The sequence below is a fragment of the Calliphora vicina genome, chromosome 1 (genome assembly GCF_958450345.1).
Source record: "Calliphora vicina chromosome 1, idCalVici1.1, whole genome shotgun sequence".
NCBI lineage: Eukaryota > Metazoa > Arthropoda > Insecta > Diptera > Calliphoridae > Calliphora > Calliphora vicina.
In genome coordinates, this window is record NC_088780.1 from 742501 (window position 1) to 756675 (window position 14175).

Consider the following 14175-nt stretch of genomic DNA (forward strand, 5'->3'; position numbering starts at 1 on the left):
TCAAAATGACCCAAAAACTGTATTATCGCCAAAATTCGGAAAAATGCAAATTTTTCAGATATTTTAAAAATTTTGCTACTAAATAAATACTTTTGCAATTGAATGCAAAAGAATCGAAATGTGTACGTAATTATCGTTGTAATGAGATATAAGTGACAAAATTTGGTTAAAAGATTTTAAAGTTATTACAAATTCGCCAGACCATTAACGTGTTTCAGGCCACTTGAACAAAAAATTTAGGAAAAAAAATTAATATATTTCGAGAAAAATTAAAATAATAGCTCATTTTTACTTAAAATATGTCCATATTTACTTGTATATAAGTTTTTGTCTTCGTAGGATACCGTTAACCTATTCGCAGGTATGGCCAAAAAAAATAATTTTTTTTAACGGCTGTTTCAAAACTCCATTTTCAAATTTTTAAAAATTTTGTTAAACAAATTTCAGATTTTTTCGATCATCACATTGGGGTTTATTGAGATCAAAATAGGGAATAAAAATATGAAAAAATTATGTCAATACCTCTTACAGTTTTTCCGTACCTGCGATTGAAATTTTGCGCTTTTCAAGAAAAACTAATTTTTTGTCCATATTTAGGCGAATGAGTCCAGTTTCCTTACTGTTATAAATTTTAAGTAAAACCTATTCATAATATTATAGTCCTTATAATTTTAAATATGTTCTGAAAGTTTTACTAAAATCGGAAAACGATTACCTTTGAATCGTGAAGGTCAAAGGTCAAATTTTTCAATATTTGGAATTTCTAATGAAAAGATAGCGAAATGTTACATATTTTTGGGCCGATTTTCATGAAACTTGAGGAAAATATAACATAAAGTCCATAATTTAAAATAACAGCACAAAAATGGAAATTAACCCTTAGCAGCACTTGGGGTCCAAATTATTCTCAACTTTTAAAATCAAGAAAAACACAACCATTTTGACCCCAAGTCCTCTTAAAGGTTAAAATTCATTTTTGCACTGTTGTTGTAAATGCTAGACCCCAATATATATTTTCCTCAAGTTTCATGAAAATCGGCCGAAAAATATGTAACATTTCGCTATCTTTTCATTAGAAATTCCAAATATTGAAAAATTTGACCTTTGACCTTCACGATTCAAAGGTTATCGTTTTCCGATTTCAGTAAAACTTTCAGAACATATTTAAAATTACAAGGACTATAATATTATGAATAGGTTTTACTTAAAATTTATAACAGTAAGGAAATTGGACTCATTCGCCTAAATATGGACAAAAAAATAGTTTTTCTTGAAAAACGCAAAATTTCAATCGCAGGTACGGAAAAACTGTAAGAGGTATTGACATAATTTTTTCATATTTTTATTCCCTATTTTGATCTCAATAAACCCCAATGTGATGATCGAAAAAATCTGAAATTTATTTAACAAAATTTTTAAAAATTTGAAAATGGAGTTTTGAAACAGCCGTTAAAAAAAAATTATTTTTTTTGGCCATACCTGCGAATAGGTTATCGGTATCCTACGAAGACAAAAACTTATATACAAGTAAATATGGACATATTTTAAGTAAAAATGAGCTTTTATTTTAATTTTTCTCGAAATATCTAAATTTTTTTTCTAAATTTTTTGTTCAATTGGCCTGAAACACGGTAATGGTCTGGCGAATTTGTAATAACTTTAACATTTTTTAATCAAATTTTGTCATTTATATTTCATTACAACGATAATTACGTACATATTTCGATTCTTTTGCATTCAATTGCAAAAGTATTTATTTAGTAGCAACATTTTTTCAAAAACTGAAAAATTTGCATTTTTCTCTAATTTTGGCGATAATACAGTATTGGGTAATTTTGAACCAAAGGAGATACAGGGTTAATTTCCAAAACTTTTTTTTTAATGTAATATTCATTAATATAAAATAATCTACATATTTCTAGAAAACAATGCAGAAAGTTAACGAGTTTCACCTATTTATTCCATATTAACAGTAAAATTTTGCATATATCTGAACTTTGACCTCGATGCGCGTCCAGAAATCGTTGCCCGATTTGGCTCAAATTTTCAGCACTTAACATTTAGGCCTAGTGTCACAATATTCCACCGGCACTCTTCAAAATTTTAACAACAATTTTTTTCCATACAACTGATTGTCACTCTAATACATACATACATACATACATACATACATACATACATACATACATACATACATACATACATACATACATACATACATACATACATACATACATACATACATACATACATACATACATACATACATACATACATACATACATACATACATACATACATACATACATACATACATACATACATACATACATACATACATACATACATACATACATACATACATACATACATACATACATACATACATACATACATACATACATACATACATACATACATACATACATACATACATACATACATACATACATACATACATACATACATACATACATACATACATACATACATACATACATACATACATACATACATACATACATACATACATACATACATACATACATACATACATACATACATACATACATACATACATACATACATACATACATACATACATACATACATACATACATACATACATACATACATACATACATACATACATACATACATACATACATACATACATACATACATACATACATACATACATACATACATACATACATACATACATACATACATACATACATACATACATACATACATACATACATACATACATACATACATACATACATACATACATACATACATACATACATACATACATACATACATACATACATACATACATACATACATACATACATACATACATACATACATACATACATACATACATACATACATACATACATACATACATACATACATACATACATACATACATACATACATACATACATACATACATACATACATACATACATACATACATACATACATACATACATACATACATACATACATACATACATACATACATACATACATACATACATACATACATACATACATACATACATACATACATACATACATACATACATACATACATACATACATACATACATACATACATACATACATACATACATACATACATACATACATACATACATACATACATACATACATACATACATACATACATACATACATACATACATACATACATACATACATACATACATACATACATACATACATACATACATACATACATACATACATACATACATACATACATACATACATACATACATACATACATACATACATACATACATACATACATACATACATACATACATACATACATACATACATACATACATACATACATACATACATACATACATACATACATACATACATACATACATACATACATACATACATACATACATACATACATACATACATACATACATACATACATACATACATACATACATACATACATACATACATACATACATACATACATACATACATACATACATACATACATACATACATACATACATACATACATACATACATACATACATACATACATACATACATACATACATACATACATACATACATACATACATACATACATACATACATACATACATACATACATACATACATACATACATACATACATACATACATACATACATACATACATACATACATACATACATACATACATACATACATACATACATACATACATACATACATACATACATACATACATACATACATACATACATACATACATACATACATACATACATACATACATACATACATACATACATACATACATACATACATACATACATACATACATACATACATACATACATACATACATACATACATACATACATACATACATACATACATACATACATACATACATACATACATACATACATACATACATACATACATACATACATACATACATACATACATACATACATACATACATACATACATACATACATACATACATACATACATACATACATACATACATACATACATACATACATACATACATACATACATACATACATACATACATACATACATACATACATACATACATACATACATACATACATACATACATACATACATACATACATACATACATACATACATACATACATACATACATACATACATACATACATACATACATACATACATACATACATACATACATACATACATACATACATACATACATACATACATACATACATACATACATACATACATACATACATACATACATACATACATACATACATACATACATACATACATACATACATACATACATACATACATACATACATACATACATACATACATACATACATACATACATACATACATACATACATACATACATACATACATACATACATACATACATACATACATACATACATACATACATACATACATACATACATACATACATACATACATACATACATACATACATACATACATACATACATACATACATACATACATACATACATACATACATACATACATACATACATACATACATACATACATACATACATACATACATACATACATACATACATACATACATACATACATACATACATACATACATACATACATACATACATACATACATACATACATACATACATACATACATACATACATACATACATACATACATACATACATACATACATACATACATACATACATACATACATACATACATACATACATACATACATACATACATACATACATACATACATACATACATACATACATACATACATACATACATACATACATACATACATACATACATACATACATACATACATACATACATACATACATACATACATACATACATACATACATACATACATACATACATACATACATACATACATACATACATACATACATACATACATACATACATACATACATACATACATACATACATACATACATACATACATACATACATACATACATACATACATACATACATACATACATACATACATACATACATACATACATACATACATACATACATACATACATACATACATACATACATACATACATACATACATACATACATACATACATACATACATACATACATACATACATACATACATACATACATACATACATACATACATACATACATACATACATACATACATACATACATACATACATACATACATACATACATACATACATACATACATACATACATACATACATACATACATACATACATACATACATACATACATACATACATACATACATACATACATACATACATACATACATACATACATACATACATACATACATACATACATACATACATACATACATACATACATACATACATACATACATACATACATACATACATACATACATACATACATACATACATACATACATACATACATACATACATACATACATACATACATACATACATACATACATACATACATACATACATACATACATACATACATACATACATACATACATACATACATACATACATACATACATACATACATACATACATACATACATACATACATACATACATACATACATACATACATACATACATACATACATACATACATACATACATACATACATACATACATACATACATACATACATACATACATACATACATACATACATACATACATACATACATACATACATACATACATACATACATACATACATACATACATACATACATACATACATACATACATACATACATACATACATACATACATACATACATACATACATACATACATACATACATACATACATACATACATACATACATACATACATACATACATACATACATACATACATACATACATACATACATACATACATACATACATACATACATACATACATACATACATACATACATACATACATACATACATACATACATACATACATACATACATACATACATACATACATACATACATACATACATACATACATACATACATACATACATACATACATACATACATACATACATACATACATACATACATACATACATACATACATACATACATACATACATACATACATACATACATACATACATACATACATACATACATACATACATACATACATACATACATACATACATACATACATACATACATACATACATACATACATACATACATACATACATACATACATACATACATACATACATACATACATACATACATACATACATACATACATACATACATACATACATACATACATACATACATACATACATACATACATACATACATACATACATACATACATACATACATACATACATACATACATACATACATACATACATACATACATACATACATACATACATACATACATACATACATACATACATACATACATACATACATACATACATACATACATACATACATACATACATACATACATACATACATACATACATACATACATACATACATACATACATACATACATACATACATACATACATACATACATACATACATACATACATACATACATACATACATACATACATACATACATACATACATACATACATACATACATACATACATACATACATACATACATACATACATACATACATACATACATACATACATACATACATACATACATACATACATACATACATACATACATACATACATACATACATACATACATACATACATACATACATACATACATACATACATACATACATACATACATACATACATACATACATACATACATACATACATACATACATACATACATACATACATACATACATACATACATACATACATACATACATACATACATACATACATACATACATACATACATACATACATACATACATACATACATACATACATACATACATACATACATACATACATACATACATACATACATACATACATACAATACATACATACATACATACATACATACATACATACATACATACATACATACATACATACATACATACATACATACATACATACATACATACATACATACATACATACATACATACATACATACATACATACATACATACATACATACATACATACATACATACATACATACATACATACATACATACATACATACATACATACATACATACATACATACATACATACATACATACATACATACATACATACATACATACATACATACATACATACATACATACATACATACATACATACATACATACATACATACATACATACATACATACATACATACATACATACATACATACATACATACATACATACATACATACATACATACATACATACATACATACATACATACATACATACATACATACATACATACATACATACATACATACATACATACATACATACATACATACATACATACATACATACATACATACATACATACATACATACATACATACATACATACATACATACATACATACATACATACATACATACATACATACATACATACATACATACATACATACATACATACATACATACATACATACATACATACATACATACATACATACATACATACATACATACATACATACATACATACATACATACATACATACATACATACATACATACATACATACATACATACATACATACATACATACATACATACATACATACATACATACATACATACATACATACATACATACATACATACATACATACATACATACATACATACATACATACATACATACATACATACATACATACATACATACATACATACATACATACATACATACATACATACATACATACATACATACATACATACATACATACATACATACATACATACATACATACATACATACATACATACATACATACATACATACATACATACATACATACATACATACATACATACATACATACATACATACATACATACATACATACATACATACATACATACATACATACATACATACATACATACATACATACATACATACATACATACATACATACATACATACATACATACATACATACATACATACATACATACATACATACATACATACATACATACATACATACATACATACATACATACATACATACATACATACATACATACATACATACATACATACATACATACATACATACATACATACATACATACATACATACATACATACATACATACATACATACATACATACATACATACATACATACATACATACATACATACATACATACATACATACATACATACATACATACATACATACATACATACATACATACATACATACATACATACATACATACATACATACATACATACATACATACATACATACATACATACATACATACATACATACATACATACATACATACATACATACATACATACATACATACATACATACATACATACATACATACATACATACATACATACATACATACATACATACATACATACATACATACATACATACATACATACATACATACATACATACATACATACATACATACATACATACATACATACATACATACATACATACATACATACATACATACATACATACATACATACATACATACATACATACATACATACATACATACATACATACATACATACATACATACATACATACATACATACATACATACATACATACATACATACATACATACATACATACATACATACATACATACATACATACATACATACATACATACATACATACATACATACATACATACATACATACATACATACATACATACATACATACATACATACATACATACATACATACATACATACATACATACATACATACATACATACATACATACATACATACATACATACATACATACATACATACATACATACATACATACATACATACATACATACATACATACATACATACATACATACATACATACATACATACATACATACATACATACATACATACATACATACATACATACATACATACATACATACATACATACATACATACATACATACATACATACATACATACATACATACATACATACATACATACATACATACATACATACATACATACATACATACATACATACATACATACATACATACATACATACATACATACATACATACATACATACATACATACATACATACATACATACATACATACATACATACATACATACATACATACATACATACATACATACATACATACATACATACATACATACATACATACATACATACATACATACATACATACATACATACATACATACATACATACATACATACATACATACATACATACATACATACATACATACATACATACATACATACATACATACATACATACATACATACATACATACATACATACATACATACATACATACATACATACATACATACATACATACATACATACATACATACATACATACATACATACATACATACATACATACATACATACATACATACATACATACATACATACATACATACATACATACATACATACATACATACATACATACATACATACATACATACATACATACATACATACATACATACATACATACATACATACATACATACATACATACATACATACATACATACATACATACATACATACATACATACATACATACATACATACATACATACATACATACATACATACATACATACATACATACATACATACATACATACATACATACATACATACATACATACATACATACATACATACATACATACATACATACATACATACATACATACATACATACATACATACATACATACATACATACTTACATACATACATACATACATACATACATACATACATACATACATACATACATACATACATACATACATACATACATACATACATACATACATACATACATACATACATACATACATATACATACATACATACATACATACATACATACATACATACATACATACATACATACATACATACATACATACATACATACATACATACATACATACATACATACATACATACATACATACATACATACATACATACATACATACATACATACATACATACATACATACATACATACATACATACATACATACATACATACATACATACATACATACATACATACATACATACATACATACATACATACATACATACATACATACATACATACATACATACATACATACATACATACATACATACATACATACATACATACATACATACATACATACATACATACATACATACATACATACATACATACAACATACATACATACATACATACATACATACATACATACATACATACAACATACATACATACATACATACATACATACATACATACATACATACATACATACATACATACATACATACATACATACATACATACATACATACATACATACATACATACATACATACATACATACATACATACATACATACATACATACATACATACATACATACATACATACATACATACATACATACATACATACATACATACATACATACATACATACATACATACATACATACATACATACATACATACATACATACATACATACATACATACATACATACATACATACATACATACATACATACATACATACATACATACATACATACATACATACATACATACATACATACATACATACATACATACATACATACATACATACATACATACATACATACATACATACATACATACATACATACATACATACATACATACATACATACATACATACATACATACATACATACATACATACATACATACATACATACATACATACATACATACATACATACATACATACATACATACATACATACATACATACATACATACATACATACATACATACATACATACATACATACATACATACATACATACATACATACATACATACATACATACATACATACATACATACATACATACATACATACATACATACATACATACATACATACATACATACATACATACATACATACATACATACATACATACATACATACATACATACATACATACATACATACATACATACATACATACATACATACATACATACATACATACATACATACATACATACATACATACATACATACATACATACATACATACATACATACATACATACATACATACATACATACATACATACATACATACATACATACATACATACATACATACATACATACATACATACATACATACATACATACATACATACATACATACATACATACATACATACATACATACATACATACATACATACATACATACATACATACATACATACATACATACATACATACATACATACATACATACATACATACATACATACATACATACATACATACATACATACATACATACATACATACATACATACATACATACATACATACATACATACATACATACATACATACATACATACATACATACATACATACATACATACATACATACATACATACATACATACATACATACATACATACATACATACATACATACATACATACATACATACATACATACATACATACATACATACATACATACATACATACATACATACATACATACATACATACATACATACATACATACATACATACATACATACATACATACATACATACATACATACATACATACATACATACATACATACATACATACATACATACATACATACATACATACATACATACATACATACATACATACATACATACATACATACATACATACATACATACATACATACATACATACATACATACATACATACATACATACATACATACATACATACATACATACATACATACATACATACATACATACATACATACATACATACATACATACATACATACATACATACATACATACATACATACATACATACATACATACATACATACATACATACATACATACATACATACATACATACATACATACATACATACATACATACATACATACATACATACATACATACATACATACATACATACATACATACATACATACATACATACATACATACATACATACATACATACATACATACATACATACATACATACATACATACATACATACATACATACATACATACATACATACATACATACATACATACATACATACATACATACATACATACATACATACATACATACATACATACATACATACATACATACATACATACATACATACATACATACATACATACATACATACATACATACATACATACATACATACATACATACATACATACATACATACATACATACATACATACATACATACATACATACATACATACATACATACATACATACATACATACATACATACATACATACATACATACATACATACATACATACATACATACATACATACATACATACATACATACATACATACATACATACATACATACATACATACATACATACATACATACATACATACATACATACATACATACATACATACATACATACATACATACATACATACATACATACATACATACATACATACATACATACATACATACATACATACATACATACATACATACATACATACATACATACATACATACATACATACATACATACATACATACATACATACATACATACATACATACATACATACATACATACATACATACATACATACATACATACATACATACATACATACATACATACATACATACATACATACATACATACATACATACATACATACATACATACATACATACATACATACATACATACATACATACATACATACATACATACATACATACATACATACATACATACATACATACATACATACATACATACATACATACATACATACATACATACATACATACATACATACATACATACATACATACATACATACATACATACATACATACATACATACATACATACATACATACATACATACATACATACATACATACATACATACATACATACATACATACATACATACATACATACATACATACATACATACATACATACATACATACATACATACATACATACATACATACATACATACATACATACATACATACATACATACATACATACATACATACATACATACATACATACATACATACATACATACATACATACATACATACATACATACATACATACATACATACATACATACATACATACATACATACATACATACATACATACATACATACATACATACATACATACATACATACATACATACATACATACATACATACATACATACATACATACATACATACATACATACATACATACATACATACATACATACATACATACATACATACATACATACATACATACATACATACATACATACATACATACATACATACATACATACATACATACATACATACATACATACATACATACATACATACATACATACATACATACATACATACATACATACATACATACATACATACATACATACATACATACATACATACATACATACATACATACATACATACATACATACATACATACATACATACATACATACATACATACATACATACATACATACATACATACATACATACATACATACATACATACATACATACATACATACATACATACATACATACATACATACATACATACATACATACATACATA